The 17,411-nt window shown below is 41.8% G+C and overlaps 1 protein-coding gene across 1 annotated transcript in view; it reads left to right on the top strand.

The window, feature by feature from the left end:
* RAB11FIP4 (RAB11 family interacting protein 4) overlaps positions 1–17,411 on the top strand; it is a 93,675-nt gene that overhangs the window by 952 nt on the left and 75,312 nt on the right. The window lies entirely within an intron of this gene.

Raw genomic sequence — 17,411 nt, 5'->3', positions numbered from 1 at the left:
CAGCTCCAACGATATTAACCAGCAAGAAACACTTCTTTTCCCTAGGAGAACTCTTAGGACTGGGACTAGGATAGGACTTGGAAAACCAGTATTAGCCAGCCTTTTACAGTACAGTACAACAAATTAATGTGAGAAGCCAATAAAACGGTAGCATATAAAGGGATGCCAAAGGGCCAGCAAAACCAGAGTGAATTCACAGTAACTGTTGGAGCAAATTACTTATTTTTGGTTTACTGCTGGTAATGAAACACAGCTTGTGAATGAAATCAGAAGACCAGGAGGCTTATTGCTTGCAGATAGTCACAGGTCTGTTAAACATTTTCTTAATGAGAAGCTGGAGTTTCTTATTTTAACTAGCGAAATAAGGAGAAAAAATGAGTAATAGTAGAGAGCTTTATTGATTTCTGTTTTTATTTGTCTCTTGGTAAGTTGTATAATTTTACGTAAACCAGTAGAAGTATTTTTAAATCCTTAATGCCAGATACACTGCATCAGAATTGCTTTTTGCACTACAGCATTTATTTGGAGGCAGATCAGTGGCTTTCTCTTGCAGCACGGAGGAAGACCAGTCAGATTCCACTGGCTGTTTTGCAGCAGGATGGCATTGATGATCATAACAGTCCTTTTTGGTCTTAGAAATCTCTAAGGTTGGGAGAGGGGAGTAGGTTCTATAAGATGCAAAGGAGGATCCAAGTGGTCATCTCATAAGCTTAGGGTGAATTGGAGTGTATTAGTTGGAAAATATTTAAATGGAATGGAAAGGAAGAGAAAACTGGAGATCTTGACAATGACCGTAGTAGAAAAGTACCAGCTGTCAGTGGTGGTATCGAGGTGTCAGGATGGTCTGGCCTAGTGGGCAGGTATGGGAGAGATTACCAGTGCTGAGAAATGCATCCTTCGCATTGTAACTGGCAGTGTTCAAACAAGATATTTGCAAAACTGGGATGGACAAGTCTTATCTATATATTTATCAAGGTTATAATGTGAATTGTTCTATTTTGCTTTCCTGTGTCTATGGCACTCATTGGCTAGAGTTCCTTGACTTCAAAGGAGCATGTGTCAGCTGAGTCAATGGGATTTGTAAATCACCAAAAGAGGCTTGCTAGGGAAATACAGAATCAATTTTCCAAGTGCAGATTTACTGTGAAACAACCACGGTAGGTGAGCTAGTCTGGTTTTAAGTCTTGTTAGAAATGAACGTTACGTGTGATGAATCACAGTTGATGTTTGCAGATGATGAGAATCTATTCTCCCATATAGCACAGTGCTTTCAACCTTGCATCCACAGGAACCTAATGAGCTCTGTGTGGGAATGCATCTCATGAAATTAAACTGAGGAGATGCTGCTAGAGAGCAGTTCCTTTTTACATGTTATAATCTATTTACTGTCATTGAAAATTATACATTTGAACATGCTACACTTCTTGGGCCTGATCCACCTCAGCTCCCTTCACATTCAAAAGAAACTTCTCCATTGGCATCAGTGAAAGACTCATTTGCCCCTGTGTGTAAGTTATTTGCTCCTTCTGGTTACATAAATCATCTGGCGACAGGAAGGATCCTATTATGTAGCATTGTGGCCTGAATGATTCTGACTCTTACCAACAGCAGCCCTGGAAAATGTTTATGAGATGACAGAGCATCTGTCCCTTCAGTCATGCCAGCCTGGTGCACACTGCTTTCCACCTCTTCTCTGCCTCCTCAGAGCCACCGCCATTCAAAGTGTGGAGTCTACAAATTCTTAATACTAACTTCAGTAGGGCTTGTGCCTTGGACTGTGTAGGGCACTTACCCTTTTCTGTTTTTTCTTTTTTTTTTTTTTCCTATTTCCTTTCTTTGTGTGTGTGTGTGCACGCCTGTAGTCAACATGCTGAAATTTATCAGTCCTGAAAGGTAACAACTCTGTGAAAACTGCTCCAAGGCAAAATGTTGCAGCAAAGCAGCAGCTTTCTGTTCAAGCAAAGCAGTCCTTACCTGCACAGTCAAAATAATAAACTGCAACATTCCTGATTAACTTTTTTACTATTTTACTTTTAGTGGCCTCTTGAGGCCTCTGCTTCTAATAGCTTGATGCTTTGCTTTTCTTCTTTAAGACTGCACCATCAGTGCTGTACCTCATTCATTCTGCCTTTCCCATGCGTTCTGAAATTCTCTTCTTGCGGTGCGGTTATTGAGAGCCCACTGCAGCAGAACAGCGGTTGAGGGAAGGTGTGTTCTGGCTGCACAAGCACTTCTAGCAAGTTTGCTTGCGACCTTTTGCTTTGCCATACGAGGCGTGTGGTTCAACTAGAGGAAGAAACAACTTGGCCATGTTAATTTGGCAGAGCCAGGAGAAGAATCATGTCTCTAAATTCCTGCTATGGTGCCAGAGCTAACAGCACACCGGGCTAGCTGTCAAGTACTGCTTTCCTGTGCAAATAGTTGTGGAACTTGCGCTTTTAAGTAGTTTGGCATTTTGACCTCTGTTTGTCCCATCTGACTGTAGGCATTTAACTGAGTTGTCTAAATTAATCTTCCTCCATGGTCACTGATGAGCAATTGAATGCTCAGAGGGTGTAACAGGACCCAAGCATGAAATAAATTCTTCAGAGGTGCTTTTTTATCTCCAGTGACAACAGAAACTCCTAGCTGAGGCTTTTGGTTCAGCGCTTAAAAATAACAGGCTTGGGCCCTGCTTTCCTGTTGAGTGGTCTGTTTGTCGTTTGTGGAGAAATCTGAAGGAAGACACGAAGGGCTGTTTCCAGAGCGACTTGGCAGGGTGGCATGTGCTCCGTAGCTGAAGAAACACTTCACATAATATTGAAAAATGCCAAGAGTTGCTCACCATCTGGTTCCCTTTCACGGGGAAGATGTTATAGTTGCACTAGCAGCCGAGTGTCTAGGAGCGTGTGTGTGACGTGTTCAGCCAGCCCCGGTTCTGGCAGTGGATTGTATGAATGTGTATTTCAGGATAGTGCCAGCTGACGTTTCATTATGCCATATTCTATTTAAACTCTACATTCAGTTTTCAGCAACTAATGAAACATGCTGAACACATTGATGACTTCTTTTTGAGATACGTAATGACGTTTTGGAGGTGTGCAAACCATAAGGTGCTTTTAGACAGTAATCTTAGTTATGGAGAGACCAAGAGATGCTCATCGACTTGAAGTAGCGTCATACCTAAGAGGGAACTTGAGCAGCTAATAAAATCTATAGGCAACTATAAATTATTCTTGCGAGTGGACAGTAATTCACTTGCAGTCAATGGTTTGCTAGTGGTATAGAACAGAAGTAGCTGAAAACAAGTTCACGTGAACAAATGAAACTTTCCAGCCCAAATAAGCTACTGAAATAGGGAGATGTTTGTTGCTAATTTTATTTGCTTCCATGCATCCTCTTTCTGGGCTGAAATTAAAGGCATCAACCTCAAGTGCTGCCCAAGTAGTGGGTGGTGGCTGCTGGCTGAGCTCAATGACAGTCCTGATGCTCCATTTTGACTCACTCTCGGGTGTCTCCCAGGGACACCTGATGGAGTCGTGCTCTAAACACAGTAAACACAGCCCTTCTGCGGTAACCACTCCAGAACTAGCTTGTCCCATAAAGACCAGGAGTGTAATTTCACCGCTTGACATAGAGTCTTTCTGAATGGTCTGGGCAAATTTCAGGCTTCTAGCTGTAGTGTTCCAGTTCAGAGTTGCACCCAGAAATTAATGGAATCGCTGCAAATTTACATCAAAGTGCATGATGACAGAGGCTAGCTCATACCTTCTTGATAATGTGCTATGTGCTCTGGAGTTACCTGCAGCCATGAGAAAAAGAGACTTTGGCACTGAGACATTGAAAGAAAAGTATTAGGGTGTTACCAAGTGATAATGCCATTCTCATAACAGAGGCAGAAAAGAGTTATGACTTCTTTCTTCTCTGTTTTTCCTGGAAATAATTGCTGGAAGGAAAAATAAAATATTTGCCTAGATGTAACGAGGGTGCAAAGAGCACTCCCATGTGATAATGTTCTCCTAGTAACAGGCTGCCACACATTTGGACTCCCTAAAACCGTATTTGCTAATGACCCAGATATTTCATATCATTTACGGTGACTTGGAAAAAACGCAGTTCTGAAATGGCACAGTAGGGTACTTAGATTATGGATTAGTCAAGGTACAGTGACTGTAGCCTTCCTAATTCAATACAAACTAGCAGTGAATTTGTTTGCCTTTTGGTATATCCTGAAACTAAGCATATATTAGTACTTCTAAACAGCTGACATAAAGCAAGCTTAGTACTTACTATTAATCAAACATTTTCTGAAGCACTGTTATGAAGAGAGAAGCTGTAGGTTTGCTGTGCACTCATGAGTTTAATTTGTTGTGTAATATGTTTGCATTTCAAAGGTAAGAGCTCTGAGGGGGTTATATGTATAGTTAAGAATTGATTGTTGTTGTGTTTTGTAATACAAGTCAGTGATCTGATATAGTAAGTTCTTAATGCCTAAAGGAAAAGCGAACAATTTTGACAGCAATTCTTGATATTTAAATAACTACGTTTTATAACTACCTCAGCGTTTGCATTTAGTACACGTACAGTGATATTGGGTTTCCTTATAATTAAATGCAAAAGTAAAGAAAAAAATTAGCATATTAATCAAACATAGAAGACAGTACAGCATCTTTTGTGTGCAGTACGGAAGGTCGCATATGTAACCGGTGAAATTAAAGCATTCAGCTGCCTACCAAGACCGGATACTTTCTATGTAAATTTTTCTCCTCCTTCCCCATGCCTGATTTGATGCTATTAAGTTGTAAAATTGGTATTCTTCGTCTGTGACATGTCTGCGTGTTCTCCAGAAATTTGCTTTTGCAAATCTTAGGGAGGATTTCAGATTTCTAGCCTGTACTGATTTTATAATATGATAAAGCTTTGAAAAGTAACTTCTCCAAAATTGCTACAAGGGAGGGTAAGTCTTGGAAAGGGAACAAGCCGCTGCCATATAGTATTTGTGGGGGTGATCCCCAACGCAGGATTTTTCTTGGTTTCTAAATTGCTTTGTTACCTACAATTTAGCACAATTGACTCATGCTCAGCTGCAGTGCTTTTATAGCAACAAAGCAGAAAAAAATTAATCGACTTATAATGTTTAGGTAAGTGGATGTGATTGTTTTTATTCTCTGTTTAGTTGACAATATAATTTCCTATTAATTTTATCTGATTTTAATGCTAATATTCACAAACATTTTTAAATCTCTGATTTGATTTTTGAACCAGACTGTCTGCTCAAGAGCTGAAGTTCTAACAGTTCTTAGAACATGCCGTATTTTGGGAGACACGTGATTTCAGACCTAGATACTTGCATAGGCTGCTGAATAAATACCTATCCATGCGCTGAACGTAGTTAAGTCAGTGCAGGGTGTGATTAAGCACATGAATGATAAAAGAGAGCGTCAGACACAATCACTAGTACTATAACATATGGTTTTACAACAGCAGTGTGAGTGTAAACAAAGCACTGTATAATACATCTCAGTTCCTTTTTACTCAAGACATAATTGAAGGGCCTCACTTGGAGAGAATGCAAATGTTTCTATATAACTATGAATGCTGTTTTCACATTTTGTGTGCAGTTAAACCAAAAATAGTAGTGCTCCTTCCTAAGCCATGTGTGCGATTCAGTTCCGCAGTACGTCAGCCCAAGGGTGGGCAGCAGGACTGAGCTGTGGGGTCAAAATACTGCAAGGGAGACGGGGCCAATGGACAGACCTGGGAAAATTCCAATGTGCTCTTCAGATTTTAAAGCTGCTTTGACAGTTTAGTTTGGTTGTAGTGTTAGGGTTTTAGACGGTCAAGTGAAAAACTTAGAAATGGTAGAAACTTTATTAGGTTTCCTGAAATTAGAAGGAAAGGTACTGGAATTGTCTGTTCCGGAGTGGAGAGGCTGGTGGAATGAGGGGTGTCAAGCAATCCAATTTCTTCCTTTAGAGTGGTGTCAGTTTAAAAATTACCTACATTTCGATGCTCAAATGGGTGTCTTCTCGAGTGTTCCGTAATATCACACATACACCTGCATTGTCAAACTTTTCTCTCTTGGTTCAGGGCTGCTCTTTGGAGAGCAGAGCCGTACCCTGCTGCCCCACAGCCGCTCTGTCACCGGCATCCGTCAGGGAGGCAGGGTCACGGTGCAGCGCTCTGCAAGCAGCCCTTGGATGGGAAGCCTCCAAGGAGCCCTTTTCTATAGCCTGTGACAGTGTTTCGTGATGTTCCAAACCAGGGCACGTTCTTGGTACACCTGCTACAAATTTGCTGATGAAGATACTTCACGTTTTTCCGTATGTGTGGGTCATTCTGGATATCCTCAGTGCCTGGTTTATTGTGAAGGTTTGCAATGGGACATTCTGGTGTTGTCCCATCACTGCCTGATGAAATGTCCCTCCCTGATGGCATCCGGATGGCTATTGGAAAATGGAATATTCTTTTCCAATGACACTTTGGTTTTAATAAAAAACCCAAACAAACGGGCAGATACAAACAGCTTGGTCCATATATTTGCATGGTATTAATAGATTTGAGAAACTGTCCCAAAATCTTGGTGATTTTACTGTGACTATACAATCAGTTGAATATATTTTACCCATTAAACCATATGATGTGTGTGTTAGGATACAGTAGCTAATAACAGATCAGAAAGTGAAATGCCACAGAGATGTCAACACAGAGACCGTTTGTAATTGTTGGCACTTACCTTTTTGTCCCTGTGCAATAGGATATTCTGTCTCCATAAAGCAGTACAGAATCCTCCAGTAATGGTGCCAAGGCTGCCCTTCTGGGGGGTGTGAGCTGTTGGGAACAGCAGAAAGCTGTAGGACTCTCATTAGGAGAACTTTGTTGCAGGCATCTCTTGTGTCATTGCTTGTGCTTTTTGGTGGATGGCTCCTGTTCAAATGCTGGTGGTCAGTCAGCACTCGCTGTGTTACAGCAAATTAGCACCTGTTTGGAAGGAAAGGGAGCTTGGGAGGAGTTGGTCTAAGTGGTTATAAACACAAATGATTTACATAACATTTCAGGTGAAAAGCTTGCTCGATTGAGTTGGTGGAATAATGTGGCTATAAATTACCTTTGGGTTTATTGCAGTTGGCTGCTGCAGCAGCTCTTTAGCAACATGTTCTGTTCAACAGCACTCCTCCTAATTCAGTGCTTGCCACTGCTTGCATTTTTGTAGACGTTGCACTATTCTGTAGCACCTATTCCCTGGATTTACAGTACAGGATGAAGACAGTAGGAGTATAAACTCTCCTCTCATAGCAAGAAATTGCTAGTGTCTCTATTTTGGGGAAGAAGTGTGAAGAGACACATTTCAAATACATTTTTTTGCAGGGGGAGGGTTTGCCATGGATAATAGCTGTGAAACATTGGGTCTGATTTCTACCCCCTCTCTTTTTTTTTTTTTTTTTGTTCTATGATGAGATATGAGAACCAAGTTCACCTTCTAGGCCTCTGCGTGGCACAGGAGGGCTGCAGGGACTTGCTACTGATAGAAACCTGCCCGTTTTACAATCAGCCTGTTAGTCATTATACCTTCTTAATTTTGATGAACCCGCTGTCAATAATGCTGATTGTGTGCCATCATCAATACCAATCTGTGGTTTCTCTGAATGAATTGGGCAGAAGGATCCTGAAGGGAAGGGAGAAGAATTATGCTCTCTTCAAATGGATAGCTTGCAAACAGACAGCAGCAAATGAACACAGAGGAGACACAGGAGAAACACATGAGGCTGTGAAAGGGGATAGTGGTGTTTACACCGTCTGTATGTGTGTATATCTTAATACCCACATGCAAGAACGGATTTCTAGGAGTAAACTGTGCCAGCCTGGAATAGAAATTCATTTTAAGACCCAAAGTGTGTGCTCAGTGCACACTGTAATTAGATCGTGATGGCAATTTCGGCACAGGACTGAACTTTAACTAACCTTTCAAAAACCTCTTCTTCCTTCTGGGGCTATTTATGATATCAGCGATGAACTTGGGGAATGTCGTAGGCTATCAGATGGGGAGGAAAGGAGAAGCTATCAAAAGATTAAATTTTGATGGCATTTTAAATGTAAACCCCCAAACTCTATTTGATGCTTCTCTAATTCTGCTGAAAGTCAGTGACTCTGAAAAGCTCCAGTAATTCTTGAAAGTGTGATTTTATTTCCCAAGTGCAGCAGAGGCTTATCGAAATTTTGCCTTGGCCCCAGGAAAAGAGTCAGAAGGTGCAAGACCCAATAACATCGTTCACAACAAAGCATTTTTCCCCGCCGTCGGAACTGGCTGTTATGCTTTCCGTTATTAATGAGGGAGTTATTGTTCCCTTTAGGTGAGGTTTCCGTGATATTTGCTGCTTGGCACTTCAGAGAGTCTCATTAAAGAGCTGATGTGATTCCCATGAAGATTTTGTGAAGCCTCCTTTAACTGGGTCACTACATGCCAGATAACATAAGCAATAACTGCACCACTTCTTGGGAGCAGCCTTAGCACGGTGTTGAGCTGTGTGTCAGCCACTGCTTGAGCGAAATGCCATACGTAATTTTAAAATATTCACATTTGTTCGACCAATATTACCAAAATAAAAAAGACTTTTTTTTTTTCTTTTATGCCGGATTAATAGATTTAGGTCACGGGCTGTAAATGAGTGTGACTCAGCTGTGTGAATAAATCAGCTTGCTTGATTGTGGGATGAGTTTACACTTTCAAAGCTTTTAATAGGTAATGAATATTCAGGGTCTGCCACATGGTAGAAGATCTAAACCAAAGGCTCGGATTCCTACAGCCCTGGCTCTCACTCAGCAAGTGCTGTTACAAAAGAGTGTCTCGGGGTTGGAGATAGCAGTGCTGCTCTGATCTCTCTTCTTTTTTTTCCCTCTTTGCTGTCGCTAATAGGAATGGAACAGTCTGATACACTAGCTGGTGGCTCTAGAAAACAGGTTTTATCGTGCTGTGTTAATGCTGAGAAAATATTGTCCTCTTGGCACTATTGGTAGACATCAAATGGAGCTGCACAGGTGTCAGAGAAGGGGATTTGAAATCTCAGTGGGTTGCAGAAGAATTCAGGAGCAATTACTCACCTCAGCCCTATAGGCAGAGAAGGCAGCACCACAACCCATTTTTCTTTTAGGGTAAAATGCTCAGCAATCCTGAAACTCAGTTCTCTTAAATGTCTTGTTCAGCACACCCCATTCAATAAACTCAGGAGTTTTTCTCCTCTTCGAGAAAAGAGGAGTCTTCTCTTGTCTTGGAGAAGACAAGAGTCTTCTTGTATATTAGTTGGGTTATGAATTCTTCAGGGTGAGAGGAACTCTGTTCTGTGTTTATACAGTCTGGGATGGACTGTTCTGTAGAACCTCTTGGCACAACCACAGGGCAAATAATAAATGATGAGGCCACGTTGTTTCTGGGGAAACTGTCCCCTGCTTTCTCACAAAAGAGATGATCTTTGATCAACCAGATCCTGAAATCTGTGCAGGAACAAGAAATATTTAGTGAAACAGTTATCAACTAAGCTCATGCCAAAGATGACAGCTCCCCTGGGATCTTATGATCAGATACAAGCTTTGACGTGGTAAAAACCTCTATCAGTGACAGTCATGACATTGATTTGCAGAGTGGAGCCCATGCTCATGCAGGAAGCAGTCGAGAACTGCATCAGGCTTTCCTGGGCTCTGTTGAGTGACTCAGCACCCTGTAATAATTCCTCATTTGTTACTTTTTGAAGTAACTACAAGAGTAGTGGGGAAGGGAAATAAAGATGCTGGTGCAAAGTTACCCAAGTTAAGAATAGCCTACAACACAGCTGTGAAAAGTTTGCTATTTTTGCTTGCAGTAGAGATTTCTTGCCAAAGCCCTCTGTGGAATTAGTTTGAAAACCTGAGTTCAAGGTAGCTGGATAAGAAAAAAGGATTTGGCGGCACTGTGAAAATCTTTAATCAAAAAGGGTCTATATGGCACCTCAGCAGAGTTCTCCTTGGTACAGTGTTTCACTGCCCTGCATGTGCCAAGACTAAATTGCAGCTGATGATAAAGTCAAAGAGGTGACAGGGCTGAGCTGGAATATGTCTGATTTAGGTGTAACATGCAGTGATTTGTTGACCTTAGGCCTTATTTTTTTCCTTTCAGGAAGTCCCGTATGACCGGGGGTATCCATTTTAACAGGATTCTCTGGAAATTAATCTGAAAGCACAAAAGATATAAAAATTGACATATTTCTAAGGTTTTAACCGTGTCACAGAGTTCCAAGGCAAAAATACATTTTGTTATTAAATTCTACAAGCAGAGTTGAAATCTATCATTTCCATTCACCGCTACAGGTTTTTTTCCAGAAAGGAGGTTAATTTATTCTTTGATTCTGCTTTATGATCTGTAAGGATAGCTAAGCTGTGGAAGAAGCTGCTGAGAGTAAAGTTTTTAAGATATTTAAGGCTCAACTAGACACCTGTCAGGAATGCTGAGATAATATTAAATCTGTCTTCCCAAGCTATAGTATAATATTCCCGATGAACCAAGGGCTACTTCTTTGCAGGAGAACTCTAAGGGAATAAGGCGAGGAAACAGCAAATGGATAACCAGCAGCTTGTGGTGACAGACAGAGGATTTAAACCTGCACGATTTTGAACTGGCACTTAAGCGCATTTTTGGCTGTATGCTTGAGGAACCCTGACTTCAGTGGGACTACTTGTGGCCTGTTTCAGAAAACTGTCCTGTCAGGCAGTTGGGAATAGGGAGGAACACCCTGCGAGCGTCTTTCTTCCTTTGAAACACACACTCTGCGCTGTGCTGGACAGGGCCTGGACCGCTCAGCATTCCTGCAAGGTGAGATGCTGAATAGCAGAGCAGGGCTGGGAGGGAAATTAGCTCACTGATCAAGATGTTCCACAGTATATCTTCAAGGCAGGTCTGAGTCAACACTTTGAGATAATGCTGTCAGACTAAATGATAACACAAAATATTCTGACAACCTATTTGGTCTGGAAACAAACACTGTCTGTTCCTTGGCAGTGATTTCTGATTAAACTGCGGGCTCTAGCTGCCAACAGCCCAATGCTAGCCACTGTGACTCAACCATTGACTCCTCTTGTTTGGCATGAAATGTTCAAATATTTAAATTAAATACATTCAAGTGAAAGGATAATCTTTATATTTGGAAAAATAAACTGCTCTGTAGCTTTATTAACGATTTCTGAGATCCACCTTAATCACAGACAGCAATGAGGAAGCTCACATATACATGCCACAAAATAAAGTATGTAAGAGGAGATTTTTGATACAGATACCCTCTGTCTAGAGTTTGCAATTATATCTGACCTTTTAAAATAACCCAGGTGCAGAAAAGGTGCTTGAATATATCACACCTAAGATGAGCTTCATATATCCTTCCTGGTTTCCCGAGAGCTCTGCTCTTTGCAGTGAAGAGCAATCAGGTTAATCAAAAAAACTGAGAAAAAGGAAAACATCTGCAGGAAATTCTCTGCTGGCTCACCCAAGTGTACAGATTGCGTGCACTGCTTTTGTAGTAAAGTCTTGCAGACTTTAAGGGCAGAGACCTAAGACGCTGAGCAATCTCACTGGTGTCGGGCAACTGTTCGCACATTAGTGAAAAGCACATGTTAAATATGTTGCTGATCTTTTCCTTCATGTTTTGTTTCCTTTCCTGTCTGTTTTCTATCCCTACGTCATGGTTTTTTTTTCTTTTGCTACCTATAGCCCACTTTGAGGCCCTTGGCAGGATTTATGTTCTGTCTTCCTTGCAGGGACAGCAGTCTTTTCCGTGACTGTTGTCATACACCTTTCTGCCCTTAAATCTTTCCTAGCTAGGGTAGGTTTGGAACTCTTCATCAAGTTTCTGTCTTCTGTGGGATTAAGAGAGGACAGCCAGATTATTTGCTTATTTGCTACAAGTACCTCGAAGAGCAAGGGTAGAGGATCAGCCATGTCTTTAGAAGAGCATCCTTTGCCAAGAGCCATGGTGATTAGAACTGAGCTAAAAATAGGTGCAAAGAAAATTAGTAAGCCTCAGAATCATTGGGTTACAATGGAAGAGAATAAGGTACCTTTCCTGGTGTCTGTTCAATATGTTTAAAATTGACTTGGATTTTAAAATTAGGGGACAGACTCAGCAAACAGTCAGTCCTGACACTTTCAAATCAGCTGAAGGGCACTCAGCAGAAATGCTAAGGGATGAGTTGCAGTGAACACAGAAGAGTGAAGGGTGGAAATGTTGTCTCAAAGGGAATCAGCAGATTTCTCTACAGTAGTAACTGCAAAAGACTGATCAGCAGTGGCTGAACACACGTGTGACCACTGTGTTTATTGTATCTTTCTGCAGTGTTCGCTTTTTCTTACCAATGACTACTGTGATTTGTAAGCTCTAACGACTGCTTAAATCCAGATCTTCTTGTTTAGTTTCTTGCTCAGGAAGAACAAAAACTTACTCCTAGCTCAAGTCCTCATCTGTACAGAAAGAGCAGCTGTGTCTGTGGCAGTGAAGGAAGGTACAGTTCTGACTGTATGCAAGATTCACAATTTTGCCTGAACTGGACTCAGTACAAACTGAGCACTTGTTTAAATCTTTTCAGTGTCTTTTTTCTTGTGGTAAGACTTCACTGATATTTTCAAACAAAATAAAAGATGTTTCATCTCAGACTGACTGTCTTTGGTCTTTACTGCTGAAAATCCCTAAAGTTGCATATTCTGTTTCTTATTGGCATAAAAGAAATGACAACAGGGAGAACCTGTCTGCCTTCTGACACTCTTGAAAATACTGAACATGAACAAAAGAAAACAGAGGCTTTAGTGACCTTGTGGAAAACCACCTGGAAAAATTTAGAATTTCTCTTTGCTTGTTATTAGATGACTAAATTCTGTTTAGGATTTTTATTCCCTTAGATTGAAGGACACTTGAAGGGTCTAACTCTGTTCTCCATTTCTCTAGCATTACTGTAACTGCGCTTTAATGAAATTCTGATTGATGCCACTCTGGGACTGGAACAGGGCCTGTAATGGTTCTATTAGAGTAAAAGGAGCTGTACCAGTTTGTGCCTAAAACTCAGGAGCCCTATTCCCAAAGCAGTTATGTAACATTTATACAGAAGAAACAAGGAGGTGATTAATAAAAGCTGTTTTAAATATTTACTGGTCTCTTTATCTTGCTTCTTAGAGATGCAGGTATGAACAGCCGTTGTGGAAAAAGTGCCCAAGCTCTCTGCCTGAGCAGGAATTTGCCCCTTTTTGTTCACAGGACACAGCCCGAGGGGTGGGTGCCAGCCCAGCGAGAGCCCTGTGCTGTCCTTAAGCTGCTGGCTCCAGCCGCCAGCCCCGCGCAGGACAAAGCTGTGTGTGTCAGCCCCTCTTTGGAAACCTTTAGTGATCAGGATTGTTTCGGTCACATCCTGGTCCACCTCCTCCCTGACTGTGGGTCCAGAGCTTCACTTTGTTCACACTCTGGCTTCTCTGGCTACGCATGAAAGCAGCAGAGCCACAGGAGAGCAGCTGCAGGGAGCATCTTCCCAGCTGTGCCCAGAGTGCATCAGCAGTCCAGTGCTTTAGAAGTATACAGCACTTTTAAAGTTGTGTGTGACATTTTTTTCCACTTCTGAGAGTAAATATTTTACATTAGTTCCGTGACTTTGGTGTCGCTGATCCCTGTTTGCGCTCAACATTAGTGCTTAAAGTCTTTTCCATCATTCCAGATCTTTACTGGTGAGTTTATTGCACAGGATTTGCTGCTGCCTTTTTTCTGCTGTCAGAATTTGAACTTGCTGTATGCTATGTGCCAGCTGGTGATTTCTTTGGCATATCTCCTTTCTTCCTTTGGCAGGTCCTGAGTTCGTTCCATTCACTTTATGAAGTGAAAAATGCAAAGCAGAATTCACAGTGACTTTCTCTTTTCTTTAATCAGTGCTTTATCTTGACATTGTCTAGTGTGTAAATTTTGTCCTTTTGAAGACCAGGGTAGTTGATGTGTGGTAGCTTTGTCACGGGCTGCACTGGCTCTGGATACGTGTCTATCAGGACATCTGCGCTGGCTTTAGCGGTAACTTGTGCTCAATCTCTTGCTCTCGCCGCATCTGCCCATCTCTCAGCAGTAACTTGAAGTCAACGTCAGTGATAAAAGACAAGGTATTTGAAAACGTTAGATGAAATCTGGGTGTTATGTCTGTTTGCAATTTGTTCCCAGGTACTGTATAAACTTAGCTCTGTGACTTGGTATAAAATGTGCCGCATGTGCTGGGACCACTTGACATAGAATAATTACATTCCTTTCATCATTTTTCCTAGTACTTTACAGGAAGATTTTTTCACTTATGCAGCAGCAACTGTGCAAGAATTAGAATTTGCTGTCAACTAAATGAGAATGGGAGTTGGAAAGGGGGAAAAACAACATTTCTCCCAGCATGCCATAAACTTGTGACAGGACCCTGTGACTCAAATCTGAGCCCTGGGATAACAGTCCAGCAGAGGAGGAAAGCTTGCACGCAAGAGTATGATTTTGCATTGGCTTCCTCAGAGTTGTTTTTTTTCTGGGGAGGCAGAGGGCAACATGTGAATACTAATTTTTTTTTTTTAATATATATTTTAAAATCAAATTTTACAGCTTATATAAGAGACCTCTAGCTAAACAGGCTAGGGACTAGGTTTCTGTTGCTGAATTAGTAGCTGTGTATATTTGACTTAGTGTCGGGGTGCTGTCCTCCATTAGTTCACTGACAGCTAGATTTTGTCTTGAGTCAGAGCTCTCTTTGGCTGACAATTTCTGGCCTGTCCTCAGACTGAAAAAATCCTTTCTTACATGTCTTATATATGTATTTAGGCCATGTTAAGTTTCCACAAACGGACTGCCACCGAGACCTTAGGGAGTGCAGGACTGGAACCAAGCATTCCTGGGGTGTTGGGAGCTGCTGCACAATTTGTCTGCTAGGCCAAAGAAACATTTTCTTCCTCATCTCTCGTTCTCTGCACTGGTTATTTTTAGAATCACTCCACCTCTGCATGTCAGTTGTGAGAGCTGTGTTGCAGTAGATGAGCGTACAGGCCAAATCGGTTCAAGCCAGCCGGGCTTGGTGTTTCTAATGGGTTTTATATAACACTGCATGAGGCATTTGCAACATTTCCTATGGCTGTGCTATATGACAGCTATCCACTGTAGTGTTGTTCCAGTGCCTGAAGTGGACTAACATTTTGTTTTTCATTAATGAGACTCCTTCACACAAGACCTATTTTTAGAATAGATCTAGGGATAGAGAAGCATGTGCTTGGCCGCTTAGAAGTTCTCTGAGGGCTGTAATTGGCACAAGTACCTACTTTAATATATACAAACCTACGTATGCACATAGATTTTGATTCATTGCTGTAGTGTCTAAGCATCTTAATAGGTGTGTACTTATTTTCACTGTCCTGGGGGTTTGAGGAGTGGACATGTGAGAAAACTAATGACCTGTCCATGATGAAACACTGTGCAGAGTTGGTAATTTAACCCAGTTCTGCTGGAAGCTGAGCTGCTCTTTCAGGAACTGAGGCTTATTTTGTACAGAAGGAGGTGCTGGGATGAGTGTGTATGTGTGCACCATCCAGACCATTTCAGCACAGAATTAGCCTTACTAATTACTTGCCTTCCTTCCTTAATTGAGTATTTACTTAACATTTGACCTCCTTTAAGGTACTCAAACAATCTGAGTTGGCTTTCCCTAGGAGTTCAGTCTGCAAGTCTTTATTCAGGCAGAATTCCTTTTATACCAGTTATACTCACTCTGGAGCAGGGCCAGCAGCTCCTACTCAGGCTAAACCATGGCCTTTCAGACAAGGAGCAGATTTTTTCTGTCCTTGCCATTAGATATTTTATATGCACTTTGAGAGTTTTGCTTCAGTGAGGACAAGAGCAGCATCCTGAAAAAAAATTTAAAAATGCCTGTTTGTGTAAATGGTAGAGGTTTGTTGTTAAGTTCAGCAGGGACTAGAGAAAAACACATCAGGAATTGTGTAGAAAACTCTTATTCTCTGAAGATATTTTTCCAGTGTCACAGACTGAAGAAGCTTGGAGCACCCTGCTGTATGGATGCCGGCTTGACGCAGCCAGCGGCAGAGCCAGTGCAGGTGAGATCTGACTGCACTTTGTGTCGCCGTGTCATTTAGGAAGAGAAATCTCTCTCCCCTTCCCACTTTTATTTCCCATCCCTTTGCTCTTAAAGCTTCAGTCTTGCGTTCCCTCCAGGGGCACCTTCCTGGCATTATGGACTTGAGTGATGCTTCTTGTCTCTTCTGAAAGAAGTTGTTGGTGTTGCTGTGGTTTTGAATGATAAAGGAAGACCCTGGGGCAGTAAATGCCTCAGCTATGTTTGCAAACCTCCACAGATGAGCAGTCAGTGTACACAGCTTAAACTACCATGAAAGGACAACAGGAAGAGAGAATGCTTTTCTGAGAATAGCGTCCTATTATATTCTTCTCTGAGCAGATAATTTATTCAAGGAGTGACAGATTGTCTAGTCTGTCTGAGGCACTGGCCTGCGACTTGGATCTAGCCGTGGTTGCCACAGATTCCCTTTGCTGTCAATATGTAGTGTATCCAAGCATAAAATGAACCATCAGACCACATCTTAGAGGTGCTGTGTTAGGTTTGAATAGCCAGGATGAGAAACCTTTAGAGGCTATTGCCTGCACCTGATTCAGAGGTGCTTGTAAGGCTTTGGTTTGCAAGGCTTTAATTCAACATGCTCTATTAGCACTAAATTTATATCTATATTATATGACCCGTAAGGTATTAATAGCCCACATAGCAATTGTCTTTTGGAGCAAGTGTAGGCTTTCCTGTTTGAGTCAACTGAGTAATTGATTGTGGAACACAGGCACAGGAAAATGCTTGAAAACCAGATGAGAAAGGCTAGAGTTTACTCTGAAAGGTCAAGTATAGAAGAATGTAAGATTTACTTAGCTAGTGCAGGAAGGAAATGTCCTAGAAATGGAGTATCCCATGTTATGGGGAAAGTTTTTTCCAGTGCTAAGAGAAGCAACAGAAAATCGTGAATAGAGAAGCAGTTTTTCAGGAGTCTGACACCAGAAAAGTGAGTTTGCAGCTTCTTCTTGATACATGGCAAAACTTCTGGCAGAGCTCCACAGAGCCGCTGATCTCTGTCAAATCCCTTGGTAAGTCTCAGTTCTCCTGCTGAGTACTGGTGCTTGTGAGAAGCTTGGCCAAGGGTGAAAAGTGTTTGCTATTAATTGGCTTATCCTCATGGCTGATCCTGCACACTGACCAGAAGGTGTTCAGGTCAGTGGAAAGGTTCCTGTTCACTTCTTTGAGCTTTGGCCCTGCACCACAGCTGACCTGTGCAGGGTTATGCTTGTGTCGCTGTGCATCCATCCTGCCGTTGGCCCCTGTGTCTCAGGACGCATGGTTGTCCCTGGAATATT

This window comes from Caloenas nicobarica, chromosome 18, assembly GCF_036013445.1.
Source record: "Caloenas nicobarica isolate bCalNic1 chromosome 18, bCalNic1.hap1, whole genome shotgun sequence".
NCBI lineage: Eukaryota > Metazoa > Chordata > Aves > Columbiformes > Columbidae > Caloenas > Caloenas nicobarica.
Note: the sequence above shows the minus strand (reverse complement) of the source record. Positions and strands in the feature narration are given on the sequence as shown.